Source organism: Salmo salar, chromosome 02, assembly GCF_965601325.2.
Source record: "Salmo salar chromosome 02, fSalSal1, whole genome shotgun sequence".
NCBI lineage: Eukaryota > Metazoa > Chordata > Actinopteri > Salmoniformes > Salmonidae > Salmo > Salmo salar.
Genome location: NC_138292.1, coordinates 91,381,794 through 91,404,485, shown reverse-complemented (window position 1 = coordinate 91,404,485; position 22,692 = coordinate 91,381,794). Strand labels below are relative to the sequence as shown.

The window sequence follows — 22,692 nt, the reverse complement described above, 5'->3', positions numbered from 1 at the left end:
GGTGACAACATTTGGTGCGATTATTCGCAAATGGAAGAAACACAAAAGAACTGTCAATATCCCTTGGCCTGGGGCTCCATGCAAGATCTCACCTCATGGAGTTGCAATGATCATGAGAACGGTGAGGAATCAGCCCAGAACTACGCAGGAGGATCTTGTCAATGATCTCAAGGCAGCTGGGACCATAGTCACCAAGAAAACAATTGGTAACACACTACGCCGTGAAGGACTGAAATCCTGCAGCCCCCGCAAGGTCCCCCTGCTCAAGAATACATATACATGCCCGTCTGAAGTTTGCCAATGAACACCTGAATGACTCAGAGGACAACTGGTGAAAGTGTTGTGGTCAGATGAGACCAAAATGGAGCTCTTTGACATCAACTCAACTCGCTGTGTTTGGAGGAGGAGGAATGCTGCCTATGACTCCAAGAACACCATCTCCACCGTCAAACATGGAGGTGGAAACATTATGCTTTGGGGGTGTTTTTCTGCTAAGGGGACAGGACAACTTCACCACATCAAAGGGACGATGGACGGGGCCATGTACCGTCAGATCTTGGGTGAGAACCTCCTTCCCTCAGCCAGGGCATTGAAAATGGGTCGTGGATGGGTATTCCAGCATGACAATGACCCAAAACACACGGCCAAGGCAACAAATGAGTGGCTCAAGAAGAAGCACATTAAGGTCCTGGAGTGGCCTAGCCAGTCTCCAGACCTTAATCCCATAGAAAATCTGTGGAGGGAGCTGAAGGTTCGAGTTGCCAAACGTCAGCCTTGAAACCTTAATGACTTGGAGAAGATCTGCAAAGAGGAGTGGGACAAAATCCCTCCTGAGATGTGTGCAAACCTGGTGGCCAACTACAAGAAACGTCTGACCTCTGTGATTGCCAACAAGGGTTTTGCCACCAAGTACTAAGTCCTGTTTTGCAGAGGGGTCAAATACTTATTTCCCTCATTAAAATGCAAATCATTTTATAACATTTTTTACGTGTTTTTCAGGATTTTTTTGTTGTTATTCTGTCTTTCACTGTTCAAATAAACCTACTATTAAAATTATAGACTGATCATTACTTTGTAAGTGGGCAAATGTACAAAATCAGCAGGGGATCAAATACTGTACATCTACATTATGTATTGTTACACCACGTAGGAGCAGTATAGACCTAGTCTGTTCATTATATACATCTACATGATGTATTGTTACACCATGTAGGAGCAGTATAGACCTAGTCTGTTCATTATATACATCTACATGATGTATTGTTACACCACGAAGGAGCAGTATAGACCTAGTCTGTTCATTATATACATCTACATGATGTATTGTTACACCATGTAGGAGCAGTATAGACCTAGTCTGTTCATTATATACATCTACATGATGTATTGTTACACCACGTAGGAGAAGTATAGACCTAGTCTGTTCATTATATACATATACAAAGGGTCTGAATACTTTACGAATGCACAGTCATGTGATACGTGGTATAGAAAAGTCCAATCTTAGGAGAGTACATGGGATGCACTATACTGTGTGTCTGCAGGTGTCTATCTGGTCAAAACCACTGATACAGGAGCCCCTCCACCCTCTGGTGGGATGGATCTTGTCTACAGAGAAACCTAGATTCAAATACTTAGATTTGTGTGTATTGGGTATATGTTGTGAAATTGTTAGATATTACTGCACTGTCGGAGCTGGAAACACAAGCATTTAGATACAATAATATCTGCTAAACACGTGTATAGGACCAATATAATGTGATTCGATTTTGATTTGAAATAAACATCCTATTTTTCAAAGGTGCTTTTGGCTGGGGTCAAAATGACTCCAAAGGATTTTAATTTGTTATAAGTCCATTTTGATGCAGAAACCGTAAACCATGATTTATATGTATTAAAAACAAGTTGATTGACAAAGTCATGAAAAATTGGAAGAATTGAATAAACCACATTTTGGCTATGATAAAAGATATGCCTCTGGGGTCAAAATGATCCATGTCAGAAGTATGGTTCAATGCAAATATGTAGTGGGTGTAAACGTTGTTTAAAATTCTCACTCATTAAAAACGAATCAATCAACACATGCTTCTCTTTGAACGACTTAATAAAATATTAAACTTTCCTGAAAAAAATGAAAAATAAACGTTTGGTTCCTCAACTGCGTTGCCCACTCCAGTCAGCAGATGGAGTGCGTCTTTTAGGTTCAGGCGATGCTGCCAGTGTGACGTATAATCTAGTGGACGGGACGCTCCTTCAACAACAACAGCTAGTCAGACACCTCGGTAGCTTTCTAGCAAACATAGCTACAACATTCACGCTCTTTACACTGTTTTGGTGTATATTAGTCGCTGTGTATTAAACACACTTCTGTCGTATGTATATATTTACGTTGTTTGTCAGCTAGCTGGTTTGCTAAGTTAGCTTAGAACTAGGCTAGTCGCTAATGCTAGCTAACTAACATCCCCGACCATGAGTTCACTAAGCTTCTCTCCTCCTGCTAAAGAAGAGGTCTGCTGGACGGAGAAAGAAACTCTTGTGAAAGAGTGGAGGGTGAGGCTGTTACAGTGAAAGAAGAAGAGAAAGACGTTTCAGTGAAAGAAGAGGAGGAAGTTACAGTAAAAGAAGAGGAGGAAGAGAAAGAGGAGGATTCAGTTTATGGAGTGAAAGAGGAGGAGGGGGAGATGACTGTCACATTGGAGGAAGAAGAGGAGGTTGGAGATCAGTTTAACACCAGTAAGTACCGTCTCTGCAGTCGTTGAACCAATATGCAGTAAAGTGTTCTACACTTTAATGTTGTTCTGTAGGAATGGCTGAAGCTACACTGTAACGTGTAGAACATCAAGAGTGGACCATCAACAAAACGTTAACAATTGATCAAATGCATCCAATGACAATGCCTGAAATACTGTTGTCCTCAATATCTCCTATTAGATTAGCCCAAGATGTTCTCTTAAAAGGGGCAATCAGCAGTTGTTACATCCATTTTGGGACTTATACATTAATGATATGTACCCATCTGTTTCTTGAATAAATCACTTAGAAATGCCTCATGAGCTTAGTTCAACTGTCGTACCCCATCAGAACCCAAAATATAGGCTTTTTTTTAACTCCAATGGTTGTCAGTAAATATAAACAAACACTGTATATCCTCAAAACATGGTTAAAACTATAATGTTGATATCATGGATGGTTGCATTTCTCCAGCCCCATACCTCAGCTTTTTACTGAAACGGGCAGGGAGTACGCTTTGTTATTGTTTCTACTGCTAATTGCTGCCCCCGTTACTCCTCAAGGTCCAAAGACTGTATGTTATTTTCAGAGGTAGACTGGCTCTGGCAGACAAAATAGTCAAATATTCCATCTAAATGTGAATCGATTCTCAATTGCGATACGTTTCTAGAAACATAAATCGCTGTACTTTCATATCACATCAAAATAATTTCACATAATACTTTCATATCACATCAAAATAGGTAACCAGTTGCGACGCCCCAAACGGTAAACCAAATTCATTTCTCGTCATTTCTCCTTCCTTCAGGATTCTTTTTCTTCTTTGGACTATATATGGCGGTTGGCAACCAACTTTAAGGTGCATTACCACCATCAACTGGACTGGAGTGTGGACCTCAGTTCATCTTTCAATCACCCACGTGTGTATATACCAACACAGTCATGAAGAGGGCACAACAAAACCTTTTCCGCCTCGGGAGACTGAAAAGATTTGGCATGGGTCCCCAGATCCTCAAAAGGTAATACAGCTGTACCATCGAGAGCATCCTGACCGGTTGCATCACCGCCTGGTATGGCAACTGCTTGGCATCTGACCGTAAGGCGCTACAGAGGGTAGTGTGGCCCAGAACATCACTGTTGCCAAGCTTCCTGCCATCCAGGACCTATATAATAGGCGGTGTCAGAGGAAAGCCCACAAAATTGTCAGCGACTCCAGTCACCCAAGTCGTAGACTGTTTTCTCTGCTACCGCACGGCAAGCGGTACCGGAGCGCCAAGTCTGGGACCAAAAGCCTCCTCAACAGCTTCTACCCCCAAGCCTTAGGACTGCTGAACAATTCATAAAATCACCACCAGACAATTTACATTGACCCCACCCCCCTCCCTTTTGTGCACTGCTGCTACTCGCTGGTTGTTTGTTACCTATGCATAGTCACTACGCCCCCACCTTCATGTACAGATTACCTCAACTAGCCTGTACCCCTGCACACTGACTCGGTACCGGTGCCCCCTGTATATAGCCTCGTTATTGTTATTCTCATTGTGTTACTTTTTATTATAACTTTTTATTTTAGTCTACTTGGTAAATATTTTCTTCTTCTTGAACTGCACTGTTGGTTAAGGGCTTGTAAGTAAAGCATTTCACGGTAAAGTCTAAGTTGGTGTCTTGACGGATTTGTAAAAAACGGTTTATCATAACACTATATATGTATTTTTAAATGTTGCTGACACCCCTCCCCAGAGGTGTCTCATTATTGGGATTCATTGCTGATTCCTACCTGTAGCTCACTATGAGGTGTCTAGTGATACAGGTTAAGGGCCCTGTTGGAGATTGGTGGTTGGTAGCGGAGTCGAGGGAACAAGCAGGGTTGGACACGACCATGTTATTATCCCACACACAGTCTCTGTGGTTCATATGAACCCCATTCCTGGGAATTAGATTAGATTACAAATCGCCCCTGTCTGTTACCACAGAATGGTTCCGTCTGTCCCATTCCCAGCTAGGTTACGAGGCGCTTTGTCACCAGTACCTATGACTGGTTGATAGGGGAGTGGTTTCAGTCTGTCCCATTCCCAGCTAGGTTACGAGGTGCTTTGTCACCAGTACCTATGACTGGTTGATAGGGGAACCCTCCATGCTTATTATAGAAAAAGTAATTAGGGGGAAACTATTTAGAAAACTGAAATGAAATAACAAACCTGTTTGAAAACTATCTTTGACTCCAAAACTAAAATATCCTGAAATAATAACCAGCATGAATTATGTTCAGTTTGAATAATTTATATCTTAACTTTGGTCAAAAATAGAATTGGGTTTTAAATATTTTTTATGTGGTTATAAATCTTCTGAACCTGGTGGCTGGTAAATGCTGCCATGGGATGGCAATGTTTCAAATAGACCTAGCTTGTGTATCACTATCACTAGCTATCGCCAGAAATACTTTAAGAAATGAGGATATTGGAAACTCCTTTCGATTTGTATTAACAGCTTAAAGAAAAGAACATTGGCATGAATTACCCTCCACGAACAAGAAGCACAACATTACAAATATTTTCAGAGATGTGAGATAATTAACTTGTTCTCTGTAATATTGTATAGCTTTGCAATCGTGACTTTCCGTACTTTCAAGGAAAATAGGCATGTTTCTCGACTCATACCCTGACTTTAAAAAGGGATTTTCGTGAGAATTAGCTTAGGAACTGTGTGTCACAGCATGACAATGTGAACGCGATTAGTTGGCAGTCTCTTGGATGGGCGTTATATACGCGTTGACATTTTCTGGAATAGTTTTTATTTGAAAAAGTTTTTGTTTACTTGCCTGCCTATTGTATTTGGAATGCACTGTAATGTTCATTTCTGAAAATCACTTAGATAATTCCTTTGATACAGCAGTAGCAATACAGGGATATATTATCTACAGAAAATACAGGAATGCTTATGGGGGAGGTGTTGCTGTATACAGTGCATTCGGAAAGTATTCAGACCCATTGACTTTTTCCACATTTTGTTACGTTAAAGCCTTATTCTAAAATGGATTAAAATCTTTTTATCCCCTTTCATTTAGCTAGTTTATTTGGCACCCCTGCATTTGGGGAGTTTCTCCCATCCTTCTCTGCAGATCCTCTCAAGCTCTGTCAGGTTGGATGGGGAACATCAATGCACAGCATTTTCAGGTCTCTCCAGAGATGTTAGATAGGGCTCAAGTCCGGGCTCTGGCTGGGCCACTGAAGGACATTCAGAGACTTCTACTGAAGCCACTCCTGTGTTGTCTTGGCTGTGTGCTTAAGGTCGTTGTCCTGTTGGACGGTGAACCTTCGCCCCAGTCTGAGGTCCTGAGCACTCTGGAGCAGGTCTTTCATCAAGGATCTCTCTGCACTTTGCTCTGTTAATATTTCCCTGGATCCTGACTAGTCTCCCAGTCCCTGCTGCTGAAAAACATCCCCACAGCATGATGCTGCCACCACCATGCTTCACCGTAGGGATGGTGCCAGGTTTCCTCCAGACGTGATGCTTGGCATTCAGGCCAAAGAGTTCAATCTTGGTTTCGTCAAGGCAGAGAATCTTGTTTCTCATGGTCAGTGTCCTTTGGGTTCCTTTTGGCAAACTCCAAGCAGGCTGTCATGTGCCTTTTACTGAGGAGTGGCTTCCTTCTGGCCACTCTACCATAAAGGCCTGATTGGTGGAGTGCTGCAGAGATGATGGTCCTTCTGGAAGGTTCTCCCATCTCCACAGATGAACTTTGGAGCTCTGTCAGAGTGACCATCAGGTTTGTGGTCACCTCCCTGACCAAGGCCCTTTTCCCCCATTCGCTCAGATTGGCCTGGTGACCAGTTATAGGAAGAGTATTCCATTTAAGAATGATGGAGGTCACTGTGTTCTTGGGGACCTTCAATGCTACAGACTTTTTTTGGTACCCTTCCCCAGATCTGTGCCTCGACACAATCCTGTCCTGGAGCTCTACGCACAGTTCCTTCGACCTCATGGCTTGGTTTTTGCTCTGACACGCACTGTCAACTGTGGGACCATATATAGACAGGTGTGTGTGTGCCTTCCAAATCATATCCAATCAATTTAATTTACCATAGGTGGACATCGAACAAGTTGTATATACATCTCAAGGTTGATTAATGGAAACAAGAAGCACCTGAAAGCAAATTCGAGTCTCATAGCAAAGGGTCTGAATACTTAAATAAATAAGGGATTTCTGTTTTTTTACCTGTTTTCACTTTGTCAATATGGGCTATTGATGACACCCCTCTGAAACAAGATAGCCTAACCATCAGAAAAAAACTCTTCCTTATAGCCTTCTCCTCCCGCTGCTGGCCTTCGTAAATTCTGTCGTTATCCTCCTATAGTTTCTGGTAATAGGCTACACCAGCAGTCGTTATGCTCCTATAGTTTCTGGTAATAGGCTACACCAGCAGTCGTTATGCTCCTATAGTTTCTGGTAATAGGCTACACCAGTAGTCGTTATGCTCCTATAGTTTCTGGTAATAGGCTACACCAGCAGTCGTTATGCTCCTATAGTTTCTGGTAATAGGCTACACCAGCAGTCGTTATGCTCCTATAGTTTCTGGTAATAGGCTACACCAGCAGTCGTTATGCTCCTATAGTTTCTGGTAATAGGCTACACCAGCAGTCGTTATGCTCCTATAGTTTCTGGTAATAGGCTACACCAGCAGTCGTTATGCTCCTATAGTTTCTGGTAATAGGCTACACCAGCAGTCGTTATGCTCCTATAGTTTCTGGTAATAGGCTACACCAGCAGTCGTTATGCTCCTATAGTTTCTGGTAATAGGCAACACCAGCAGTCGTTATGCTCTTATAGTTTCTGGTAATAGGCTACACCAGCAGTCGTTATGCTCCTATAGTTTCTGGTAATAGGCTACACCAGCAGTCGTGGTTAATCTACATTCTATTTAAATTAAAATGATAAATAAATAAAAAAATGTATTGCCATTGCTATGTTTTTTTTAAATAACCTACAAAAAGCCCAAACATTTTAACATTGCAGGCTGGAGGTAGAAAATATATCCTGATAAAAATAAATACCAAATACTTATTTCCCTCATTAAAATGCAAATCATTTTATAACATTTTTGACATGCGTTTTTCTGTATTTTTTTGTTATTCTGTCTCTCATTGTTCAAATAAACCTACCATTAAAATTATAGACTGATCATTTCTTTGTCAGTGGGCAAACGTACAAAATCAGCAGGGGATCAAATACTTTTTTCCCTCACTGTATACTACATCCATAACTAGCGGTTTCCTCATTACCAGATATACTACATCCATAACTAGTGGTTTCCTCATTACCAGATATACTACATCTATAACTAGTGGTTTTCTCATTACCAGATATACTACATCCATAACTAGTGGTTTCCTCATTACCAGATATACTACATCCATAACTAGCGGTTTCCTCATTACCAGATATACTACATCCATAACTAGTGGTTTCCTCATTACCAGATATACTACATCCATAACTAGTGTCGTGTCTTTGGGTACCATTAAACGGAAGACATGTTTATCAATTAACTCCCTGTAATTATTATCACGCGATTAAACTGATTAATCGTTTAATTGTAATTAACTAGGAGATCGGGGCACCAAGGAGAATATTCAGATTACAAAGCTATAATTTTCCTAATATAACTTTCCTGTACTATAATATTATATTCTATTATAGTATAGGCAGATTATCTTCTAGTTTAATTGGTGTATTTTACCTCTAGTCCAGTCTCATTCCAAACGTCGTAAATTGTTGTATCTGCACGAACCCAGTCTTTACTAAAATCATCCATACATCAATTGTCTTAAAATCATTGATTTACTACACTAAGTAATTAACAGAAAAACATACACACAGTAATTATCGTCACAAAGGATTGGTATAGTAATGTGCCCTACTGGCTAACAAGCATGGCTGGTCTGTTAGACAATGGGTCATAAACGGTCAGCTGAGAAGTTACACAGAGTTCATTAATATTAACAATTGACAATTGAAGGCTCACTCATTCGGGAACAATTGCAATCAATATATATATTTACGCTCATGTGTCGTCGTGATCCTTGTTCGAGAGTTCTGTTGGGGAGTTTTGTCCGCGTTCTCTCTCTCTCTCGGTTAGAATGGATCTTTCAGAGCGACATTCATAAATGTCGTCATAGAATAGTTGTTTCGTTGGTCTTCGCGTTCGATGATATAATTTACTTAGCTGCAGACTAATAATTAATATCAAAGACTTGTTCTTATTCTGTCGGTATCAATAGTCTAAAAGTTAACCACGTGGTATGGTTCACTTTCAGTAGAGGAATTGGAAGGTAAAACCTATTAGCCAACGGAGTGTAGGCCTGGTCTGGGGAAATGTAAATCAGGGGGTGTTTTATAGTGCCCATAGAACAGCTTGTCAAATGACGCCTGGTCCTGTATGGGTCCCTGGGGGCGTGCCTATGACTGAGTTAGATTTGGTTACAGAAATACAATTCTATCACATTACATCAGTACATAGCATCTCAATGCCTTACAAAAGCTTTATCCTTATTAATACATTCCATACACCCATATGATGCAAGTCTTAAACTGAGTCTATTATATAAACAGTTTTATGGTAATATGGCTATATTGTCTCTTCTGAGTATCACAAAATGGTACCAAGCGGATCAGTTCGTAGCTGGATTCTTCACCAATCTTCCATACCTTCTCCAGAACACAAAATGTCGCTCGGCTCTCCAATTCTATGAGTTGAAAGAATTTCCTGTGTCTCTCTATGGGCCATGTGGCCAGAGACTCAACTGGAATTTTAGAGTTTTTACGACCCTTTACACACAGGGTGGATTGTGTGCAAAAGGGAGAGGTCAACTGTCCTCCCTGTACCAAAAGAGGCCAACGTCATGACATACCCCCCCTGGTGGTTTGGATCTTGTATATCCTGCAAGTTACAAATCAACATAAAATCATGACCACGTGATGTCCCATTGGTAGATCATCGTTGCAGTCCTCTCTGGTGGTTGAACTTGGTAGGCTCTCTGAAAGCGGAGCCGTCCACCACAAGGATGGGCAGTTGATGTCCGGTTGGTGATCGCCGTTGCGGTCTCCTCAATTGGTGTACCTTGGTAGGTTCCCTGGAAGCTGTAAAGTACCCCAGGAAGGGCCAGGGGATGTCCTGGTTGGTGATCGCCGTTGCGGTCCCCCCCTCTGGTGGTTTACCTTGGTAGTCTCTCTGACAGCGGGCATGCCGCCACAAGGATAGGCTGTGGGTGTCCGGATTTGGGGTCGCCGTTCCGGACCCGTTGTCTAGACTGGAAGATCTGGGCAGTAACTTAGGCAGATGTTAACAACGCACACACACTCATGAAATATATATAATTACATTCATTCCCCAATGAGCGGCGTTGTGGCACTAAGTGATGGTTGTATGGGGACTTTGTTTATGGCTCTATCACTTCCTAAGTGTCAAAGGAACTGAACCGAGATTACAACTTGTTCAGAATGAGTCTGACGTAGTCAGGTAATTTTCAGGTCAATGCCTGGAGGTCAGTCAGAATTGGTGTCAAGGGAGTCTGTAGTAGTTTTCTACAAGTCACTGTCTTCCACTATTGTAGTGGCGATAGGTATGAAGTCTATTTCATAGCTATGTTATCCACGGAGGAGCTAACTTCACGACGGAAGTACTCTTTAAGTATTGGACCAGTCATACGTGGTGTGATCATGGTTCATGACTTCTAATAATTTTACTCCTATTTTTTACTCCTATTTATTAGTGACATGTGTGTTAACCATTGGAAGAGTGCACTGGAGATTCCCCTCCACGTGTTGCACTCTGAGTGACTCCTATGTCGCTGTTGTCAATGGTAATTTGATTGGTTAAGTCTCTAACCTTCTTACTGATTGTAGCTGGTATTGGTACTGGTACTCAAGGGGACCAGTTATCCTACCGATTTATTCTGAAATATTATCTACCGGAACACATGATTGGAGCATTTTACTAGTTGTATTGTAGTTGAACCTACGCATGGCAAAGAATGATTATTGTTGCCATTTGTTTTGGAGGTGGACAAGTCCACTGGACTTCCTTTACGACCAGTGTGGTACACCTCAGTACTATCTTAGATGTCTTCTAAGATAATCCCCGTCTAGGGGCCTGTCTGCTCCTCACTGTTCTCATAGGAGAGTTTACAACTAGATTTGATTTATGCTCTGGCGGCCTCGTACGGTGTTGTCCGTAGTCTTGACCCCCCCACCGGCCTCGATGAGGCTCATCATGGGTCTAGGCTACTATTCCCCCCCTTTGTGCCTCGGGACCCCCCCACCAGCGGGTGGTGTTGGTGTCCGATGCGCAAATGAAAAGGTCGGACCCTATGTACGAGTTGTCAGCGGCCGCGTTTTTATGAGAGTGGCTGTAACCTTTCAACCAAATCTCCTGGTGTTTGTGCTTCAAAACGCTCAGTGGCTGTCGAGGCATGTCAGTCACCACCGCGTCCGCGTGTGGCAACCTCTTCATTACCTGTGAACTGAGACGAGGATATCGGTCTGTGATATCGTAAAGTGTTTCACAAGTGGGAGTCATCGGGTCAGTTGCTGGACTGACGCCATTAGTGTCATTGTAAGGGGTGACAGTCCCCAACAAAGCGGAAGGTGTATCATCGGAAGCAGAGTATACTCTGCGCATCAATGTTTTTCTTGCTGGGACGGCCGCAGTGCTTGCGGAAGTGTCCAAAGGGAAAGAAAAGTTCATCTCAACTACCGTATTACATGACTGCAAGGAGGAGGGAAGTTGCTTATTCACAGAGACAGCTGGCTCGAAATCATGAAAAGAATGGTCAATCAGGTTGGCTGATGGAATGTGTCGAGATATCGTACTATCTCCGTGGATCGGGTTTTGTACCAAGAGGTTTCTAAACGTCTTTTTCTCAAGGGGTGCTTTCGACAGATACCCCTCGTGAAGGACTGCGTTGCAGCTAGCGTTAGGGGGAGACGGTGTGGTCAGTGGAGAAGGCACTGTGGCCTGTGACCATACCTGGTTGGTTTTCCAATCCATCAATGGGAGTAACCGATCCATCAAGTCTGCTCCAAGTAGCAGGGTTACAGTTTCGAGGCTGGTAACATACACAGGGTGAACGAGCGATACGTCCTGGAAGTGTAGTTTCAGCATGACTCTCAATGTGAGAGGCGAGGTAGTCTGAGTGACCCCTCGAAGTTTAGTGTCGCATCGTTCCACTTTTAACCAACGTTTAGTTGGTTTCAAAGCCCTTTTGAGATCATCAAACAATGTTTGAGAGATGAGTGATATTGTCACACCCGAATCAATTAGCGCATGACAAGCTAAGCAGTCCTCCAGGACTGTTTCCAGGTATGGACGTTTAGATTCGTGGTTAGTGGACATATTCCCCACAAAGTGGAGTGGTCGTTCGCAACGACGTGATGTGCCATGTCTGTTCAAGATGGAAGCAGATTGACTTTTCCGATTTTGAGTGGGCTTGGCTTTAACGAAGCGTTTGACCTTTTTCGTCGCAACTTTTGTATCAGAGTCTATGGACAGAGCCCGGGGGCTTGTTTCTTGATCAAGCGGGCCCTGGATAGGGTCTTGAATGAGAGCGGGAGAAATTTGAACTTTAACGTCCATGCTATGGGTGTTAATTCCTGCGGACCTGGTGTCCGGTAATTCCCCGTCTAGTCCTTGTGACTTATCTTTTACCCTTTTCTCAAATTGTTCTCGCTTAAGTTCTTCCCATAGTGGGACTTCTGGAGAACATTGGTCTACGTTTTGATCGTCCTTCAACCCTTTGTTACCCTTGTGCTCTGACACTTTTGGTGGGTTGGGTGCAGGAACGTAGCGAACTGGTCGATTGTAGCGGTAGTCATGTTGATGGCTACGTATTTTACAGTTATTTCGACCGCGGAGGTTATTGGAATCAGGGTTTCGTGGTAGAAACTGTTGTTGTGCGTCATCTCTCGACGCTCCAATACCTGATAATGCACCCTCTAACTGGAGTGAGTGCTCCTGGTTAAACTTCAAAACTGAGTGGTCAGGGCTCTTAGCGTTGTGAACTTTTGATGCCTCAAAAGCTGTGCTTGCAAGCTCTCTGAGTTGTAAGATAGGCAAGCCAACGTGGGCTGCAGGGCCCAAGTAGGTAATGAAGGTGGGATACATGTTCGACAGAAACATTTGTTTGAATGGTAACAGCTCTTCCATTCCTGTTTCTGTGAGTAGGCCAAAGTAAGCTGAACGAAGCCTATGATAGTAAGCTTGTGGGTGTTCGTTCCGAGCTTGTTTGACGGTGTTAGCCAGTGAGCTATCGTGTTTGCGAGTCGCAGAACCACTGAATTCTAATTTCAAAGCTGTGGCAAGTTTAGCATAGTCATTTAGCACGTGTTGCTGTTGTAGACGAATGAACCTCGTCACGTGTCTATTCGACGTTCGCTTCAACAGGTAAACCCTGTCAGAACCCGTAGCGTTCGGGTAGCCACCCAACGCGTCCTCTATGTCAGCTAGGAACGTCTCAGTATCGTTTGGCTGACCTGGAACGGGGTCAAAGGTGGGGAAATTCTTGACGAGTTTGTCAAGGTATTCCGCGCCAAGCGGGCGGAGAGGGTTGGCTTCATCCTGTGGAGAGATTGGGGCCGAAAGGCCAAGAGAAGAAGCCAAGCCTTGTTGTTGTTGGCCAAGAGGCGCCATATTACTCAGTGCCGAAGGGCCAAGAGGAGAAGACTGAGGGACACATGAGGGAGCCAAGGTCTGAAACCTATTGTCTTCACTCCTGTGAGTACACGGCTCCGGTTGCTTGGATGGGAAGTCGCGCTGTAGAGCGTGACCATTCTGGATTTCCTCCAGATGGTACCTAAGGGTGGAATTCTGCTGCATTGCAGAGTCCACTTGAGCGCTTAGAGTACTGATTTTGGACACGTGAGTGTCACACCTGCTCCTTTCGGTCTCAAACTTATCTGTCATGGTTTGCAGATAGAGGTCTTGAGTACGGAGCGAGAGATTCAGTGATGAGATTTCCTCTGCTTGCTTAGAAATCAATATTTCCAACCTCATCACCTGAGTTCTCTCATCATTCATTTGGTCAGCGACTTCAATAAGTTCTGCTGATTTATCATCCAACTTTGTCATTGTGTTCATTAACTGATCGTCTTTGGTTTGCAGCGCTTTGAGGAGCACCGTGTTATTTTGAGTAACATTCAACAAAACAGCATGCATGTTGTCAAGTTGAGCGCTCCTGTTTGTAGATAACTCTTCAGATTTATCTAGTTTGGCGTGGACATCATCGTATTTAGTTTTGGCTAAATCGAGTTGTTCCTGTAGCATATGATTTTGTTCCTGTAGAAAACGATTTTGTTGAAGAGCTTGTGCTTGTTCATCGTCGTACGTTTTTGCAATTACATTTAATTGTTCAGTTTTCGAACGCAGTTCCATAGCTAGCAGAATTTTTCCCTTTTCTGCATTTGTGATTGGTTTCCCGGTTCTCTCCACCTGTCCCTTTATGTCTACCGTTACCTGCTCGTGCTTCAGCTGTGCACTGCGGTATTGGACAGATGGCAATCTCGGATGGCAAGACATCAGAGCTAGACTGGAGAGAACCTTTACGAGGCCTGCGCCCGATGGTTGATTTTGGAAAACATTGTTGTCTGCTTTTCCACTAATGGCATAATTAGGGTTGTTATCGCTGCTGAGGTCAGAGATCAATCCATTTACGGGTGGAGGTTCACTAATTAGCGGGCGAGTGGGGACCACCCCCTCTGATAGCCTGCACATTATTAGAACATTTGAAAGTAAAAAAAAAAGTTTTTCCTAATTTTCCAACATTTTGGAATGTGGGGAGCTGCAAAGACGATTTTAATCTATTTATAGACGTTAATGAACCATCAGTACTGTACAGTACTGTGGAAGTTGGACGTGAATGAATTTGCAAAAGCAAATTGAATTACTGGGTAGGCTATCTGGGTATTAAACTTGAATTACCTGAGAGGTTGCTTCATCCCGGTTAATATGCAAAGTTTAAGTTGTCTCATTTAATTGGGAGAACCTAGAAAGGTATGTTCGACAATTTAACTAAATAAATTGAATGAGACGATAATCCATACAATCTCCATTGATTGGATATCATAAGTGTAAACTGTAGTTCAAATGTTGGGACCCTTCACCACTAGGGTACGCTCCTCCCTTGGGCTGAACGTCCGTAAAGGGGTTTTACTGACTGTGCCTTGCTAAAGCAGATTTTACTGATTAATCTATTTATGATATATCAAACCTGTATAGGCTATCTGGGAATTAACTTTCAATTAACCTGAGAGCATTGCTTCATCTAAGTTAAGTTTGGAAAAAGTTAATCATGTCTCATTGTAGACGCCCAATCAATTTTGGATATTATTTGAAAGATCCACTTGAAAAGGTAAATCTGGCAATTTCACTTGTTAGTTAAATTGAATGAGACGTCATATCCAGTCAATTGTGATTGTCTGGATATGTTACCGTGCTCCACGTTTGAATTTCCCCTAGAGATGTACTGGCAATTCTTCACCACCAGGGTGCAGAATGCTGAAATTAAACGGAAGTACAAAGGTCAGACTTCCGTCGCGCTAGCGGAGAAATTTTAAACGTGTTACTGTGGAGGGTAAAATGTTCCCTCTCTGTTAGCTTACCCGTAATGCTAAGCTATTGCTACTTGGTTCAGGAGTATCCTTCCAAGCACCAAAATAGGAAAGGGTGGGTTTTCTAGTGACGTCTCACCTTAACCCCATTCAGCATATTCTGCTGGCGTTTATGTTGACCGGAGCAACACGGTACTTAACTACAAATACGCATACGGTCTGCCCACTGTCTTAGTGCGGTAGGCAAATTATTCGGCTCGGTTTACCGGACAGTTAACTTCTAATTTCTAACCTTACTCTAGAAGTTAATATTGACCGACAGAAATAGTACCGTTTGGCCTAACGGACTAAATCTGGAATTTAATCCTCACTGCTATCGACATAAGACCGGAGCTACTCTAAATAGCTTCTCTCAATGGAAAATGAACAATCAATTTGTTTACATAGCAGGCTGTTTGTACAATTCTGTTTGCACAATTGATATATAGAATTTCACAGCAAAGTCCAATTCTATCTTAGATTCCTCGCACGGGGGCTCCAATATGTCGTGTCTTTGGGTACCATTAAACGGAAGACATGTTTATCAATTAACTCCCTGTAATTATTATCACACGATTAAACTGATTAATCGTTTAATTGTAATTAACTAGGAGATCGGGGCACCAAGGAGAATATTCAGATTACCAAGCTATAATTTTCCTAATATAACTTTCCTGTACTATAATATTATATTCTATTATAGTATAGGCCGATTATCTTCTTGTTTAAATGGTGTATTTACCTCTAGTCCAGTCTCATTCCAAACGTCGTAAATTGTTGTATCTGCACGAACCCAGTCTTTACTAAAATCATCCATACATCAATTGTCTTAATCATTTATTTACTACACTAAGTAATTAACAGAAAAACATACACAGTAATTATCGTCACAAAGGATTGGTATAGTAATGTGCCCTACTGGCTAACAAGCATGGCTGGTCTGTTAGACAATGGGTCATAAACGGTCAGCTGAGAAGTTTACACAGAGTTCATTAATATTGACAATTGAAGGCTCACTCATTCGGGAACAATTGCAATCAATATATATATTTACGCTCATGTGTCGTCGTGATCCTTGTTCGAGAGTTCTGTTGGGGAGTTTTGTCCGCGTTCTCTCTCTCTCTCTCTCTCGGTTAGAATGGGTCTTTCAGAGCGACATTCATAAATGTCGTCATAGAATAGTTGTTTCGTTGGTCTTCGCGTTCGATGATATAATTTACTTAGCTGCAGACTAATAATTAATATCAAAGACTTGTTCTTATTCTGTCGGTATCAATAGTCTAAAAGTTAACCACGTGGTATGGTTCACTTTCAGTAGAGGAATTGGAAGGTAAAACCTATTAGCCAACGGAGTGTAGGCCTGGTCTGGGGAAATGTAAATCAGGGGGTGTTTTATAGTGCCCATAGAACAGCTTGTCAAATGACGCCTGGTCCTGTATGGGTCCCTGGGGGCGTGCCTATGACTGAGTTAGAATTGTATTTCTGTAACCAAATCTATCACATTACATCAGTACATAGCATCTCAATGTCTTACAAAAGCTTTATCCTTATTAATACATTCCATACACCCATATGATGCAAGTCTTAAACTGAGTCTATTATATAAACAGTTTTATGGTAATATGGCTATATTGTCTCTTCTGAGTATCACAAAATGGTACCAAGCGGATCAGTTCGTAGCTGGATTCTTCACCAATCTTCCATACCTTCTCCAGAACACAAAATGTCGCTTGGCTCTCCAATTCTATGAGTTGGAAGAATTTCCTGTGTCTCTCTATGGGCCATGTGGCCAGAGACTCTCCTGGAATTTTAGAGTTTTTACGACCCTTTACACACAGGGTGGATTGTGTGCAAAAGGGAGGGGTCAACTGTCCTCCCTGTACCAAAAGAGGCCAACGTCATGACACTAGTGGTTTCCTCATTACCAGATATACTACATCCATAACTAGTGGTTTCCTCATTACCAGATATACTACATCCATAACTAGCGGTTTCCTCATTAGCAAGGAGCTGTTTCTGCAATCAAATTGTGTGTGCATGACCATCGTGCTGCAATTTTAGCAAACACAGAAAGGGGCCTATATTGGAGACCAAAAGTTGTCTGGCACACTGCTTAGAGTTTCAACAACATGAATAACTTATTTCCAGTCTACAATCTTAGATGTTACTACTAATGTGAAAACAAGACAAAATATGACTATTCTTGCTCATTTTAAGACAAACGTCAAATAATCATTACATTCATTACAGACGACAATTGTTGTACTACAACATGGCTACGCTGTTGGCATCACCTTTTACAGTGGATTTCCGCTGTTGTGGGGCTATAATCATCTGTCTGACTTTGTCGTTCACACAGGAGAGAGGCGGGACAGTCGTGGATCCTCTGGGGAGCCTCAACAACCTCATGATGCTGACGAGACAGAGAAGAGTCTCTTCAGATCAGAACACCTCAAGAAACACCTGCAGAGATCCACAGGGAAGAGAACTCACTGCTGCTCTGACTGTGGGAAAAGATTCACCTCATCAGGCATTAAAATTCATCAGAGAATCCACACAGGAGAGAAACCTTATAGCTGTGATCAATGTGGGAAGAGTTTTACTATATGGGGCAATATGACTCTTCACCAGAGAACACACACAGAAGAGAAACCTTATAGCTGTGATCAATGTGGGAAGAATTTTACTCAGCTATGCAACCTGATATCACACCAGAGAACACACACAGGAGAGAAATCTTATAGCTGTAATCAATGTGGGAAGAAATACTCTGATAAAAGATCTCTGATTAAACATCAGAAAATACATGAAGGAGTTGTTTCATGATAAAATCCAGGCTCTGATTGTGTTCCACTTACCACATTGGTGACCCACTTGATACACCAGAGAAGACACAGAGGAGAGAAACCTCATGGCTGTGACCAGAGATACTCTGATAAAAGACTTCTGATCAAATATCAGAAAATACATACATGAAGGAGTTGTTTCATGATATCAATGAAATAATGTCACAATGTAGAATGTTTTAACATTGTAGAAGGAGTATTTTAATGATGTCACAATGTAGAACCCTAAGCGTTTGTCCCGTTCTATTGATTTCAACATGATATGGATATTAGCCTCGGGGAAAATCCAGGCTCTGAAATGGAAGAGTACTATTTATGTGATTAAACAAAAAGTGAATGACAAAAAAAACAGTTGTGTTACACTTAACACGTTGGTGACCCACTGGAATCAAAATGCATCACTTCAAAAAGTAGCTAGCTGTTTTCTACAAATTGTCCTCTAACCAGTGATACACATTATTCCCAGATTCCGTGTGGTTTTTGAGCTGTTAGTTTTAACAGGACGTGCAACCTCATCTCCCTTCTGTCACACAAATGATTTTAGCATATCGATGAGTTATGACAAATTAGTGTTGTGTTCCTTTGTTTAGCGACCCCTACATTTAAATGTATCACTCCAAAATGTAGCCGACTGTCTTCTGCAGGTTGTCCTCTAATCAGTGAGGTAAAATATATCTCTCATTTCCATGTGTTTCTTTGTTGTTGTGCTAGTTTCAACAGCACGTACAACCTGATTTCCCCCCTAATCGATTATCAGTGATTTATTGCTGCTTGTGCAGTTTAAGGTGCTTGTTTAAAAAATTACAAGTAATATGATTATTGTGGCAGATGTTTGTGTACATAGCACATTTTATGTTTAGATTTTCAATATATCACAAACTGTTTCTGCATATTGGTTATTGATTTAGACACGTTAAAACTGTGTTTTGACATTGGGCTATCCCACCTAGCAAAATGTCATTGAAAAGCTGTTGAAAATAAGACGATGCAACCAAATGTTTCATTTTTACTGTTCATGTAACATTTAGTAAGGATAATTATTTATGCAACCAACTGACAATTTTTTGGTACAATTATATTGACATTGTTGCCCTGCTTTTAGAATATCAGGGTTCATTCTCAGATGTGCCAACCCAAATGTACTAGAGCATGACATTGGGGACTGGGCCCCGATCCAACAACATGTCTATCTAGTGAACCCTGAAAAGAGAGAGAAGCTCTGCAGTGAGGTGGAAAGTTACTATGGATATATACTGGGCCGTTCGCACTACCCTCTGTAGCGCCTTACAATCAGATGCCGAGCAGTTGCCATAACAGGCTGTATTACCTTTTGAGGATCTGGGGATCCATGCCAAATCTTTTCAGTCTCCTGAGGGGGAAAAGGTTTTGTTGTGCCCTCTTCATGACTGTCTTGGTATATACCCATGTGGGTGATTGAAAGATGAAGTGAGGTCCACACTCCAGTCCAGTTGGTGGTGGTAATGCACCTTAAAGTTGGTTGCCAACCGCCATATAAAGTCCAAAGAAGAAAAAGAATCCTGAAGGAAGGAGAAATGACTAGAAATGAATTTGGTTTACCGTTTGGGGCGTCGCAACTGGTTACCTATTTTGATGTGATGTGAAAGTATTATGTGAAATGATTTTGATGTGAAATTATTTTGATGTGATATGAAAGTACTGCGATTTATGTTTCTGGAAATGTATCGCAATTGAGAACCGATTCACATTAGATGGAATATTTGACTATTTTAGCTGCCAGAGCCAGTCTACCTCTGAAAATAACATACAGTCCTTGAACCTTGAGGAGTAACGGGGGCAGCAATCAGCAGTAGAAACAATAACAAAGCGTACTCCCTGCCCGTTTCAGTAAAAAGCTGAGGGATGGGACTGGAGAAATGCAACCATCCATGATATCAACATTATAGTTTTAACCATGTTTTGAGGATATACAGTGTTTGTTTATATTTACTGACAAACATTGGAGTAAAACAAAAAGCTTATATTTTGGGTTCTGATGGGGTACGACAGTTGAACTAAGCTCATGAGGAATTTATAAGTGAATTCTTAAAATAACAATGGGTACATATCATTAATGTATAAGTCCCAAAATGGATGTAACAACTGCTGATTGCCCCTTTAAGAGAACATCTTGGGCTAATCTAATAGGAGATAGAGGACTACAGTATTTCAGGCATTGTTATTGGATGCATTTGATCAATTGTTAACGTGTTGTTGATGGTCCACTCTTGATGTTCTACACGTTACAGTGTAGCTTCAGCCATTCCTACAGAACAACATTAAAGTGTAGAAGCCCTTTACTGCATATTGGTTCAACGACTGCAGAGACGGTACTTACTGGTGTTAAACAGATCTCCAACCTCCTCTTCTTCCTCCAATGTAACAGTCATCTCCCCCTCCTATTTTACTCCAAAATCTGAATCCTCTTCTTTTACTGTAACATCCTCCTCCTCTGTCACTCTGAATGCGTCTTCCTCTTCTTTCACTGAAACGTCTTTCTCTTCTTCTTTCACGGTAACAGCCTCACCCTCTACTTGTTTTTGTATTGTAACATCCTTCTCTTCCTCCTCTTCTTTCACTAGAGTTTCTTTCTCCGTCCAGCAGACCTCTTCTTTAGCAGGAGGAGAGTAACTTAGTGAACTCATGGTCGGAGATGTTAGCTAGCTAGCATTAGCGACTAGCCTAGTTCTAAGCTAACTTAGCAAACCAGCTAGCTGACAAACAACGTAAATATATAATTAAATGGGCCAACAAGTACATACAACAGAAGTGTGTTTCATACACAGCGACTAATATACACCAAAACAGTGTAAAGAGCGTGAATGTTGTAGCTATGTTTGCTAGAAAGCTACCGAGGTGTCTGACTAGCTGTTGTTGTTGAAGGAGCGTCCCGTCCACTAGATTATACGTCACACTGGCAGCATCGCCTGAACCTAAAAGACGCACATCGCCATCTGCTGACTGGAGTGGGCAACGCAGTTGAGGAACCAAATGTTTATTTTTCATTTATTTCATAAAAGTTTAATATTATATTAAGTTGTTCAAAGAGAAGCATGTGTTGATTGATTCATGTTTAATGAGTTAGAATTTAAAACAAACTTTACACCCACTACATATTTGCATTGAACCATACTTCTGACATGGATCATTTTGACCCCAGAGGCATATCTTTATCATAGCCAAAATGTGGTTTATTCAAATCTTCCAATTTTTCATGACTTTGTAAATCAACTTGTTCTTAATAAATCTAAATCCTGGTTTAGTGTTTCTGTATCAATATGGACTTTTAACAAATTCAAATCCTTTGGAGTCATTTTGACCCCAACCAAAAGCACCTTTGATAAATAGGACGTTTATTTCAAATCAAAATCGAGTCACATTTTATTGGTCCCAAACACGTGTTTAGCAGATGTTATTGCGGGTGTAGTGAAATGCTTGTGTTTCTAGCTCCGACTGCAGTAAAATCTAACAAGTAAAATCTAACAATTTCACAACATATACCCAATACACACAAATCTAAGTATTTGAATCTAGGTTTCTCTGTAGACATGATCCATCCCACCAGAGGGTGGAGGGGCACCTGTATCAGTGGTTTTGACCAGATAGACACCTGCAGACACACAGTATAGTGCCTCCCATGTACTCTCCTAAGATTGGACTTTTCTGTACCACGTATCACGTGACTGTGTACACAACTGCCAGCGGTAGAAAATTCTGCCAGTGGTAGAAAGTCTACCAGGGGTATACAGTGCATTAGTTAAGAATTCAGACCCCTTCACTTTTTCCACATTTTGTTACATTATAGCCTTATTCTAAAATTCAATAATTTCTCCCCCTCATCAATCTACACACAATAACCAATAATGACAAACCAAAAACAGGTTTTTAGACTTTTTTGCAAATGTATTTACTTAAGTATTCAGACCCTTTGCTATGAGACTTGAAACTGAGCTCAGATGCATCCTGATTCCATTGATGATCCTTGAGATGTTTCTTCAACTTGATTGGAGTCCACTTGTGGTAAATTCAATTGATTAGACATGATTTGAAACCACCAAGACTCATCCTAGAGCTGGCCGCCTGGCCAAACTGAGAAATCGGGGGAGAAGGGCCTTGGTCAGGGAGGTGAACAGGAACCCGATGTTCACTCTGACAGAGCTCCAGAGTTCCTCTGTGGAGATGGGAGAACCTTCCAGAAGGACAACCATCTCTGCAGCACTCCACCAATCAGGCCTTAATGTAGCAATGATTAAATTGTCGAAATGTATTTCAATGGACAATTCAGTGAACTGTTCTGTGAAAGATGTTGGCTAGAGATGACATGCAGGAGCTTGTAGGGATTTGTAGTCTTGCATGTCGTCTACTTTGATGTTAATTAGCATTTTAGAATCCAAGAGTAAAGAGACACAACTATATTGATAAAGTATTTGTATTTATTATGGATCCCCATTAGTTCCT

The 22,692-nt window shown here is 41.6% G+C and overlaps 1 long non-coding RNA gene across 1 annotated transcript; it reads right to left on the bottom strand.

The window, feature by feature from the left end:
- Positions 1–8,550: 8,550 nt before the first annotated feature.
- LOC145863032 (uncharacterized) lies at positions 8,551–21,207 on the bottom strand. Its single transcript, XR_014382367.1, has 2 exons — positions 20,573–21,207; positions 8,551–19,754 (listed from the first exon to the last, which is right to left on the bottom strand). It is a non-coding gene; the product is annotated as an uncharacterized LOC145863032 (long non-coding RNA).
- Between the last annotated feature and the right edge of the window lie 1,485 nt (positions 21,208–22,692).